Source organism: Macrotis lagotis, chromosome 5, assembly GCF_037893015.1.
Source record: "Macrotis lagotis isolate mMagLag1 chromosome 5, bilby.v1.9.chrom.fasta, whole genome shotgun sequence".
NCBI lineage: Eukaryota > Metazoa > Chordata > Mammalia > Peramelemorphia > Peramelidae > Macrotis > Macrotis lagotis.
The window spans coordinates 258200515-258212691 of record NC_133662.1 but is presented as its reverse complement, the minus strand read 5'-3'; the positions used below and the strand labels follow the sequence as shown (position 1 = coordinate 258212691).

The following is a 12177-nucleotide window of genomic DNA, read 5'->3' as shown; positions in this document are numbered from 1 at the left end:
GAACCAAAGTCAGACGTGAAAGACTAAAAAGGATGTTGCGGCAGTGACAAAATGGAAGTGGTTGGCAAGATCTGTCCATTTTAAAATTTGTAGATGAAAAGTAGAGGAAAAAAAGGTGATAAATAATGGAGGTAGCTGGGGAAGGTAATGGGATGGAGGCAATCATCAATATCCTCCAGATCAATATTCCTTCTAGTTCAGGCCTCCTTCCTGAGAGATTATTCCAGCCCAGAGTAGGTTTGCTGACTCTTTTCCTACTTTAAAAAGAGAGCAAAAGAGGAGAAATTCCAAATCAATACTTTCCATGTTCACCTCATAAATTAGAACTGACCAAAAGAAACTTCATAATGTCTAACCCTCATTAAGATAAATTCATTCAAAAAACCACACCAAGTATCTGATGCTCATAACCTAGTGTTCAAGGCCCAGGGAGAGAGAGAAAATTTAGATGTGATCTGGGTCCTTTTCCTTATGGGAAGTGAGGTATCACATCTATGGGCAATGAATTACAATCATGAATCACTAAAATCTATGATTCTATACAAAGTATATCACATAGTAGGAAAACAAAACAATAAGCTCTATTATGTATTTACTATATACCAGGAACAACATCGGCTTTGTGTGAAAGCTGAGAAAGAATTACCAAATGGGGAGATCTGCTATAAAACATTTTCTCCCAGTTTTTTCTATTCCAAGTTACAAAATCACAAAGCAAATCTAAGCTAAATGAAATAGTTACGTGAGATGGAAGGAGGGTTGGGCACCATATATATCTGTTTTCAAGCCAAAAGCCCTAAAGGACACCAATATATTTTCTCTACATTTTAATTATCCAGGTTTATTTCAGTTGGCAGATTCCTAAATAAGGTTTAAGAGACCTGCGTAGATGAATGCCACATTTAATTTTTAATAATAATAAAAATAAAACACCTCAAGTTATATGATCGATGTATGGTTCTTTATCATAAAAAGGCTTTATTTGAATGAATCTGGTTCTATCATGCTATTATAGGCGTTTCCTTTTCCCTTGGAACTCTACTGAAAACAGAACACATTTCTCATTTGGTGGTCCATTTATACAAGTGATAGTAAATAATCATTTGTTTAAAAACCCACCAAAGAATTATTCGAAAAATTCTTAATGCTTTGCTCCCCAAACAAAAACTATTGGAGATACCAGGAAAATCAATCATAGACTGCTGTTATTTAAGACTCTTTCCTAACATTTGGCCAGATTCTCTCTCTGTCACAAGTGAAAAGCTTTCTGAAGGTTACTGAGATGGGTAAACTATTTCCTTACTAGCCCATTCTAGTTCACCACAAGGAGGGGGCGGGACAGCAGCTTCCCTCCATTTTCCTCTGAATCTCATTAGGAATCTTGCCTAAAAACAGGCAGATTTCTGGATAAGATTCATAATGACATATAGTCAGCCCAGCTCCATTAATACCAACTTAATTAAGCTAGAAAGGCCTTTGGAGTTCAAAGACTACCATTTTAGAGATGAGGAAACAGAGAAATTGTGACTTGTTATAGATCATACAACAAGTAAGTATATGAGGCTGGATTTGAACTTGGATCCTCTTCAATGACATGCAAAGATAGTTTTCAACATTCAATCTTTTGTAAACTTTTGAATTCCTCATGAACTTGGGTCTCTTGTCTCAAACGGCAAGATGATGGACTGGTACACTCTAGAGAACACTGGAATAAAAACCCTCACTCTGCCACTAACTCTTTGTGTGACTTGAGTCAATCCACTTCAGTGTTCTGAGCCTCAATTTCCTTATCTGTCAAATGAAGATGATAATAACTGCCTTACTTAAATGAACATCCTTGACAATCAAATAAATGTGAAGACATTTGGTAAAGTTAAAATTATCTACAAATGACTATTACTAATTTTTTAAATGTTCAAAGATTGGAGCAGGATGACCAGTTTAGATCACCTGCTAAAAACAAACTTTTTCAATGAGGGACATTGGGGTGGGAGGAAGAAAGAGAATTTGGAACTCAAGATTTTAAAAGTGAATATTGAAACTTGTTTTTGCATGTAGCCAAATAAAATAAAATTTATTGCATTGTGATTCATAGTTTTGTACTTGGAGAAATTCTTATGCACTAATACAATATCAATTTTCATGAAGGTACTAAGTATAATTGAGAAATGCTATTCTACTTTATATTTTATATTCTATTTACATTTTCTATTTTATTTGCTAGAACTATTTTATTTGGCTTATCTAAAATTTTATTTGTGTCCTTCATTTTTAAAATTTCTTTTGTTAGATTTATCTATTTTGATGGATAAATTGAGGTCCTTCATTATTTTAGTTTTCTTATCTATTTCTCTCTTTAACTCATTTAGCCTTTCCTTTAAGAATTTAGATGCTCCAGAGGAAAAAAAAAATATGGAGTTTAAATGCAAAACAAAGCATATTTTGCTTACGTTTCAAAATTTTTTTATGCTTTTTCTTTCTTACTCATGGTTCCCCCCTCCTCCCCTTAGTTCTAATTCCTCTTTCACAATATAATTGATATGGAAATATTTTAGACACAAATTGTATGTGCATAACTTTTACTAGATTGTTCACCACCATGGGGAGGTGAGAGGAAAGGAAGGGTGGTAGAAAAATGTGGAAATCATAAATTTGCAAATGGATGAATGTTAAAAAAAATTAATCTTTGCATGTAATTTGAAAAATAAAATAATTTTTTTAAAAGAGGCTGTTGACGGGGCGGCTAGGTGGTGTAGTTGGGGGCGGCTAGGTGGCGTAGTGGATAAAGCACCAGCCTTGGAGTCAGGAGTACCTGGGTTCAAATCGGGTCTCAGACACTTAATAATTACCTAGCTGTGTGGCCTTGGGCAAGCCACTTAACCCCATTTGCCTTGCAAAAAAACCTGAAAAAAAAATTTAAAAAAAAGAGGCTGTTGACTCTCCTTCCTTGGAGGAAAGCCTGTTCTGGGTCATCCCCCAAATTCACCCATCCCTTATGCCCTTTTCTACTGCTTATCTTATATGCTATTTGTCTTGCTGGGAATCTGGCCTGCTCTGGGAGCATGATTTCCACCACCAGCACCCCCTTTTTACTTCTATTGAGACTCACTATCTTGCTGCTTCTCCAAAGAAGTAAACCTGTGAACTTTTTGTAATTACCTTTACTAAAGTTCACAAGTTAAAAATAATCTCTGAATTTTTTGTAATAACATGAATGTTTGCAGTAACCTGTGAATTAAAATTTAAGCTTTTCTTTTAAAAAAGGCTGTCTATTAATCATTGCTCGGGGCTATCACAAGAAAAAACACTTGTCAAATGGGGAAAAGAATTTAAATGATGTATGATTTAGGGAATATATTTTTTCAACACAGATATTAATACATTGTCTAAGAAACCTTTTGACAAAATATAGTTTCGATGTTTTTCTCTTTAAATTAGGTCTATTTTTACTGAGATAATTTGTCTGAGATAATTATGATCCGTAATGATCTGCTCCAGCTCCTTATTTTAACTCTGTGTTGTCATTCAGTTGTGTTTCTTGAAAACAATGGACTACTTAGACTCTGGTTTCTAATCCATTATTTTGTTATCCTCTTCTGGGAGAGTATCTGCCTTCAATGGATGGGTTCATTCCATTTACGGTCTTGATTTTAATTGTCTTATTTCCCAAAGGAGGGTAATAGAGGTGTAGTTTCTAATCCCTCCAAACCAAGGCAGGAGCTAGTGAGTGTGGGATTGACATGGGTCAGAGAAGGGCTTAATATCTGGGAAGATAGAAAATGGAGTTTAAAGTCTTCAGGCAAAGTAATAGTTGAAGGAAGGCCATGACAATATTTCAAGAAATGGCTCCTAGGACATGCCTATAGTTGGCTCTGTCTTTACCTTGCAGAGAAAGAAAAGGAAGTTTAAGGACAAGTCATTTTGTAGTGAATTATCACTTCAATGCACACGATTGGATTCCTACCTCTGACCTCAAAGGAAAGGAAATACATATTAGGGAGACTGCACAGGAGCTTCCAGTAAGGAAGATTCTAGATAGAGGGGGATTCCAGAGTAATGGGAAAGAGAAGAAATAAGCAATTATAGAACATCTCTGCTAGGCACTATGCTAAGTACTTTATTGCAATTATTTCATTTGATTCTCACAACCTGAAGATGAAGGTGCTCTAGAATCTCCATTTTGCAGATAGGAAACTGAGGCAGATATAGATTAGGTAACTTACCCAGGATTACACAGCTAATAAGCTTCTGAGGTTGGATTTGAACTCGGGTCTTTCTGGACTGTTACACCACCTCAGAGAAGGGGCAAGACAGAAAAGGAAGGGAAGACTGAGCCTAAAAGGGCAGTTTTTTTTGATTATTAAAAAAAAGCACAACTATCTTTTTAAAAAAAATTCACAATTTAAGGGGTAGCTAGGTTGTGCAGTGGATAGAGCACCGGCCCTGGAGTCAGGAGTACCTGAGTTCAAATCCCGCCATAGATACTTAATAATTACCTAGCTGTTTGACCTTGGGCAAGCCACTTAACCCCATTGCCTTGCAAACCACCCCCCCAAATTCACAATTTAAACTCTTCATTATAGCATAGTCTACTGCAGTATATTTAACCTATTACAGAAGCCTATCATTACAGAAACTGCCCAAACAGCTTATACAAGGCCTGATGACTTAAGATAAATAACCAGAAGTCACTAGAACTAGAAAGTTTTCCCAATTCAACAAAGGTCATTTATAGATTCCTTAGACTTGATTTAACTGAAGAATGTCCATAAATCAAGCTACCACAGTCATAGAGGAAAGCAAGTTGAGAGTCAAGCCAAGGGCAATGGAGGGCAATAAATAGACTACAACATAATGCCACTCAAGAATGATGCCAAAGAAGTATCCAGGTCATCTGCGAGATGGAAGGCATAAGCTGGTCTTGTGGGGGAAGTGAACAATAACCAGTGCAAAGTGCCCAGGTGTTCCAGTGGCATCTTCACAATATCAAGACAGCCAGAAGGGGGGGGGCATGGGGGGACAACCCATGGAGGATGAGGATTAGGATGCAGGCAAGGATGCCCAAGAATAAGAATCCATGAACAGAAGACAGAGGGACATCGCTGGAGGAAGGTTACTTATAATAATGTTTGTTCTTCATATTTGAAGACCACTACATCAGGGAAGTAATGCCATGATAAGCATGTGATTTGGATTTGATTGGGATGGGGGTTGTGCTAAGTCACCAGCCTCACTTTCTCCTCCAAGAGCCATCTGGGTCCAGTGGTTGGATATGAATCAGGATGACTGGAGATAGCCCTAGATGTGAGGTAACCAGGGTTAAGTGATTTGTCCAAGGTCATACAGCTAATAACAGTCCAGTGTCTGAGGTCAGATTCGAACTCCATTCTTCTGACCCCAAGGTCAGGGCTCTATCCACTGTACCACCTACTTGCCCTAAGGCAGGATAATGATGAGATCTCAGCTCCATTAAAGTATCTTTAGCCTCATCAGAGGAAAAACTATAACAAATATCATGCTTTTGATCCAGCACCTACATCCAACTACACCATCTCAATTCAAGGTAGCAATCTGCACACTAAAGGTGTCCCTTTGGCAGTAAGGATTCATTTTTCTTTTTAGGCTTTTGCAAGGCAAATGGGGTTAAGTGGCTTGTCCAAGGCCACACAGCTAGGTCATTATTAAGTGTCTTAGGCCAGATTTGAACTCAGGTGTCCTGATTCCAGGGTCAGTGCTCTATCCACTGTGCCACCTAGCCACCCCAAGGATTCATTCTTTATAGAGCACTGGTTGGCATGAAGAAGGGGAGAAGTTATGGTGAGATGGATTCAATTGTCTCCTCTTTTTAACTTTATGGGGTTTCAGAGTAATATACTTTAAGGAAAGAAACCTTCATATTAAAGAAAAGGAAGTAGAGGTACCAAGACAGGGTGAGCCTTGCTCAAGATCTCACAGAGAAAACAGCAGACATGGGACAGGAACTTTGAGCCTTGGGACTCTGAAGCAAATGGTTTTTTCCACTGCCTTATCCTTGAATTCTAGAATGCCTGTTAACTGTGGTGGGGGAACTCCAAGAAGCATGGTCATGCAGTAGATGAGTGAAAAGTCATAGAAAACCACGGGAAAACATTGTACATAATGGATCATTTATAAGAATGAACATAAGAAATGAATCCTTTATAAGAACTGTGAAATTATTGGTGGGAAACAATAGGGCTTGGGCCTAGCCTTCCTAAGGAGAGGTGCAGGGATGAAGACACTAAGATCTCAAACATAAAGGGAATTCACTCCTCCAGAAACCAGTAAGTCCCAGTCCTCTCCTTTAATGCCTTGGTCTCTAGCTCCAACAGAAGGTTTGAGAGAATGGCATTGGCAGTAGCTCTCTCCTAATGCCCTGAATGAGGCCAAGACTTCCAAATACAAAGACATTTGATTTAGTATATGGTGCTCACTTACCTTACAGAGTCCTACCTTTAATCCTAACTCTGTCCTAGGATTCTCAGCTCTTTGGTCTAATGAGTTTTGAACTCTGCCTTCTTTATCTGCTCTTCCACACAGGAGACTCCCCTAGGCCTGGTCTGACTTGGACCACACCCCTGATAGCTCTTGTTTGCATCATAAACAGTTGTTCCAATCAAGTATTCCAGGACTCTTCCCATATTAGCTAGCTCACAACAACTCCTCTGTAATGAAGATTCCCAGGCAGATGTCACTATACCGGAGAGTTTTATCTCCATTCCTGGAAGCAGCAGAATAATACTGTTCCTAATCTCATCTTGAAGCTGCCCTATCATCAGTTGTCCTAGACTATTGCTGGCACCAAATTTAATATTCTAAATTAGAGTCACTATGATTTTAAGAAAACCCTAATATCCATCTTCTTAGTAGAGTAATATATAAATTTTGGTATTGTTTATTATATTCAGTTCACAAGAGGCAAAAAATAAAGGCTTTGTATTGAATGAGACAATAAATCAACACATTTATTAATATAGTTTAGAGATTATAATTTATGAAGATCTAGAGAGAGAGGAGGGAATGTGCAGAGCTGTAATCAGGTTGTCCCGTTTCATACTGAACTTTGTTTTCAGTAGATTGGTCCCTGTCCTGGAAACAACCCAGGACATCTAGATATTAGACTGAGGGTCAGATATCCATCTATGGGTTGAACCTAGGATTAGAGAGTACATCTGGTGGCTTAAGGAAAAAGAACGGGGTCCAGCCTCATCACTGGACAGGATGAGACAGGGAGCAGGAGGGAGGGACCAGGGGGGGTTTTAGCACTGATTTTTTTTTTTAAGGTTTTTGCAAGGCAGATGGGGTTAAGTGGCTTGCCTGAGGCCACACAGCCAGGTAATTATTAAGTGTCTGGGGCCCAATTTGAACTCAGGTCCTCCTGACTCCAGGGCCAGTGCTCTATCCACTGTACCACCTAGCCACCCTAGCACTGAATTTTTACTGCTCAATTCCCAACTCAACTTTTATTGATCTCTTGTTCAAGAATCCATTTGAACCTTTCTTAAAACTTTATACTTTCAATTTCAACAATAGCCACAGCTCCCTGTGGCATATGACGTCATTCCCCAAAGCATGTCCAAACATGAAGCTTCTTATGGTTCAAGACCAAGCCAGAAGCCCCGGGGGCATTCAGTCATTCAACAAGTCAAACAGTCTTTATTGAAGGCATGGAATTCACTCTGTTTTTTCCATAGATCTGGGGCTAAAACACATTTTGTGCCCATATAACCTTGGACAAGTCATTTCATTTTTCTAGTCTACAATTTCTTCATCTCTAAAATGAGGGGGTTGGATAGAGGGTCTTCACTTTTTTTGGACCCCTTTGGCCAGTGGCCAATTTTCTTTCTCCTCCTCTTCTCTGAGACAGTAAGATATAGGTTATACATGTGCCATTATGAAAAATATTTCCATGATAGTCATTTTATACAAGAAGACTCAAAGGAAAGTGAAAAATAACATGCTTCAGTCTGTATTCAAACTATCAGTTCTTTCTCTGGAGGCAGATAGTATGCTTCATCATTGCATTGCTGAGAATAGCTAAGTCATTCACGGATCTTCATTGAACCATATGGCTGTCACTGTGAACAACATTCTCCTAGTTCTATTCACTTCACTATGTACCAGTTCATGTAAGACTTTCCAGGTTTTTCTGAAATCATCCTATTCGTCATTTCTTTTGGCATACTATTATTCCATTATAATCATATACCAGTTTATTTAGCCATTCTTAATTAATGTCTAAAAGATATTAGAAAAGAAGGAAAGAAGCTATGGTCCCCAAGACCCTCTTCCAGTTCTAATCTCTGACCCTATGTAGACTGATAGTGGCAAAGTTAAGATTTTGGCAGGAAATGCTGCCCATTCCCTCTTAAATCATGGTGGGGAGCCTCTAAGGAAGGTCTGTTTCTCTATCTTCTGACTCTGTTCTCAGATTTCTGCTTCCCAATACTCAGTATCCCTGAAGCAAAAATCGGTTACTTTTGGTAGCGATTGCAATATTTGAACTAAAGGTTGGAAAATCACTTAGCAAAAGTGTTACAGAAGGGACTATTTTATAGGTAAGTCGGATGAGATGCCCTCTGAGGTCCTTATGAGTATGTTTCTTTATTGGTTCAAGAAACTGTTTCATCTCTCAGCCCCAAGGAGACCAATTAAATACTCTACAGTCATTGCTACGACAAACCTGAATAATTTTGTTTGCAAAACTAAAGATTAATCAGATGCAATGATTATTCTGCATGCTGGATCACTATATGGTGAGGGGAGTTAAGCAAGTGATGCAGAATAAATCACGTAATGAGATGATTAAGGAGAGACGGAGTAGAACAGTGGCTTTGGTGATAGGGAGAAAGGGGAGAAATAGGAGAATGTTTCAAAGGTGACAAAAATAGAGATAGGAGCTAATAGAGAAGAGAGTGTTTTAATATCATAGGATTTAAAGCTGAAATGATTCCTGGTGATTATCTAGTGCAATGACATTAATCTACCAATTATTTGCCCATGTAAATACCAAGCCCAAAGACACACAGTACCAAAGGGAAGATTGTTTGACTCCTAATCCAGGGTTCTTTCCATTAAACCAAAATGGCACTGAAGCTATTCTCAAGGTTTTCTAACCTGGAAGAGAAGACACTCCACTGGATATTATCTAAAAATTCACCAATGGATTGATTGTTGCCTCTTTGGATCCAAGTATATATGAACAAGAAGTTTTGGTTCCTTCTGGAAAGGAAAGAAAAATAAGCCAGAACACTTTAAAAAGATTTATCTCTCCCCTGTTGCCAAGACCTCCTTCTGACTAATTCCCAGGACGTTCCTGATGGGTAATGTTGCATAATGTGAATTTATGTGGCAGGTTATCATCTGTGGTCAGTTCATCTTCTTTTGGAGGGGTAGGGTAGTTCCCTTGATAGATTTGCATTCTAAGATGATAGTGTAATATCTCCTTAAAAGAACCTTTAATACAATTTTCCTTCAGCCCTGCATAGTATCAGTTCAATTAACTTCCAAAACCTCTCCTTCAGATTGCTTTTTCCAGGAGGAGATTTTAGAAACAACTGGGAAATCCAGATGTGCTGTTATTAGAGCCTTATCCATAGGCAATGAAAACGAACACGGTCTTTCTGGGCGGCAGGTTACAAGTGCTGACTCAGATCCCAGGGGATACCAAAGCAAGACAGTCAGTCTAAGAAAGCCTGAGAAATCTTAGCTGTCCTATTCTGAGTTGTAAAAAAGCCAAGCTAAATAAATCAAAGCACATTCATTTTATTAAGCATCAGATTATTAAGAGGTGGAGAGGCCCAAGGATGGCATGTATTGTCTTTTCAGTCACTTCCATAGTGTCCTCAGGTGTTACTTTTAAGGAAGTCACCTGCAGCAGATTAGGAGTTAACTTGTAGTTTTAGGAGGGTAGTGCCACTACCTCCTCCTAGAAGACAGCCAGGAGCCAGGGATGTGTGCACAGACTATTAGAGAATTGTGGAATCTAAGAGAGTGTCTAGTCCTTTCATTTCTTCAGAGGGAAAAGAGACTAGTCTTAGATAATGTAGAGAGGGAGGACCAAAGCCCAAGTCTTCTGACTCCCAGGCAGTAGGCTATCTGCCCTCACCCACCCGCAACCAACAGCAACAATAAATACAGATTAGATCTTCCAGGGAGGACATCCCTGAACTGAGTGAAGGGACATATAATCACTCCATTTTGACCAAGTCAAAGGATGATTGAAAGTGTGGAATCAGGGAAAACATAAAGAGGGGAGAGCTAACAGGAGGAGGATGGGGCCAGTTATTCACAATATTGACCAATTTTTAATCATAGTGTAAGTTTGGAGTCAAGCCAGGACTGAAGAGAGCCAGACCTGGATGGAGTAGGAAAAGGATGTAAGTTGAGGACAGACTATCATTTGGAAGGAAGAACAAGACAGAACAGGGCTATAAAAATTCTTCAATAAAGATAGGTGTGGGCATCATGGGACAGTGCAGTGATTGCTAAAGTAGAAGCTATGATCTGACCCAAAGGGTGCGAAATGAGAGTCATTCTTCCAAGGCTGAAAGTCATGAAACTTGTCTCTGACACAACCCCACCTAGCCATAACCCCTAACAATCCCTCAGTCTTCCCTCTCACTGTGATGGGCCAACCCCCAACTTCTATCCTTCTCAGTCTGACACTGGCAGTCACAAACTAATTGCTGGCCAAGTACACAAATTGTGGAGGATTTTTTGCTAGTGACAATAGCAAACACCCCTTCACCCTTGTGATCATCAATCTTCATCAAAGATCTCTCATTTCATTATCTTTTCCTGAGACCTTCTCTTCTTTCCACCTTCCCTATTACTTCCAAGGGGACCACCATCTTTCAGGTTCACAACCTTGGTGCCATTTTGATTCCTCACTCTCCATCACTTTTCCAAAGCCTAATCTTACCATTTTTTCTGCTACAACATCTTTGTCTCATTTTCTCCACTATCCAGGCTCTGGTTCAGATCCACTTTACCTCTTGCCAGATGATGGCAATAGCCTTCAAGTGGCATTCCATGTCGTTTTGCCTCTTTTTGCCTCTTGCTCCAACCCATCCTTCACATGACTGTCAAAGAGACTTTCCTAAAGAGCAAGCCTGCCCAAGTGACTCACCTTTTTCAGAAAACTCAGTGATTCCCTATCGACTTTGAGAGTAATACTATTTAATCACTATTCATCTTTTTTTTGTTTCTATTTCATCTAAGCTCTATAATACACACAAATATTAATATAGATGTACAATTTATTAAAAATACATACATATTGAAGTATGTGCTCAAACTTATTTTTTTCTAAATAGGGTAATGATCAAATAGTTTGGATGTCATAGATTTGAGAAATGAGCAATAGAATAGGAGGCCTGAGCTCTGGATTCTGGTCCTAAAATATTGCCATTTAGCTGTGTTACCCTAGGCAAGTCACTTCACATTCACAAATATCAGTTATTAATTACATCTGGGGACAAGGGGTTGAACTGGAAAAACACTGAGGTTCACTCTTGCTCTCAGGTTTCTATACTTAGATTCTGCTTCCTTTATAATTATAACAATTATAAACACAATCTGCTTCCTTTTAAAGCAACAGAGCAGTCTGGGATTTATAGTGTCCCTGAGACCTGGATATCTTTCTTAGTGCTGTGACTAGGTCATTACTGATGTCAAAGGACAATAATAATAATAATAATAATGATGGCTGATATTTATTCAAGTTTCGAGGTTTACAATTACATAAAACATCTTATTTGAGCATCATAACCCTTGGAGGTGGGTACTACAGGAATTATTGTCCCTATTTTACGGATAGGGAAACAAAGACCTGGGTAAATGACTTGCTTATGGTCACTCGGCTATCACGTGTCAGCTCTTTTTAAGATCACAGACTTAAGGGGAAAATCAGAGACATTTTCTAGCATCTCCCAGAGGGGCTGGAATTTTTTCCTAAATATGTCCTGACTCCAAATCCATTGTTTTTTGTTCTGAGATTTAAAGTCCCCAAACAATTTGTGCCACAACCCAAGACATTCTAGATGAGCAAGGGGTAATAAAATAAAAATATTAAAATATTCTAAATAATGAATTCTACCATTTGGCAACTGATTATTCAGTTTGGGAGTTATCTGGGTACGTGAATCCTCCAGGCCC

General features: G+C 38.7%; 1 protein-coding gene across 11 annotated transcripts in view; it reads right to left on the bottom strand.

The window, feature by feature from the left end:
- The window catches only part of COL26A1 (collagen type XXVI alpha 1 chain), a 262250-nt gene that overhangs the window by 105617 nt on the left and 144456 nt on the right, over window positions 1-12177 (bottom strand). For 2 of the 11 annotated variants that reach the window (XM_074189525.1, XM_074189524.1), the window contains exon 1: window positions 6457-6597. The exons of 7 other annotated variants lie outside the window; for them this stretch is intronic. The gene's annotated coding sequence lies outside the window, so the exon portion shown is untranslated. Of the gene's footprint in view, window positions 1-6456; window positions 6599-12177 lie in introns of those variants that run through there. 2 more of the 11 variants (XM_074189523.1, XM_074189526.1) reach the window with 2 other exon arrangements.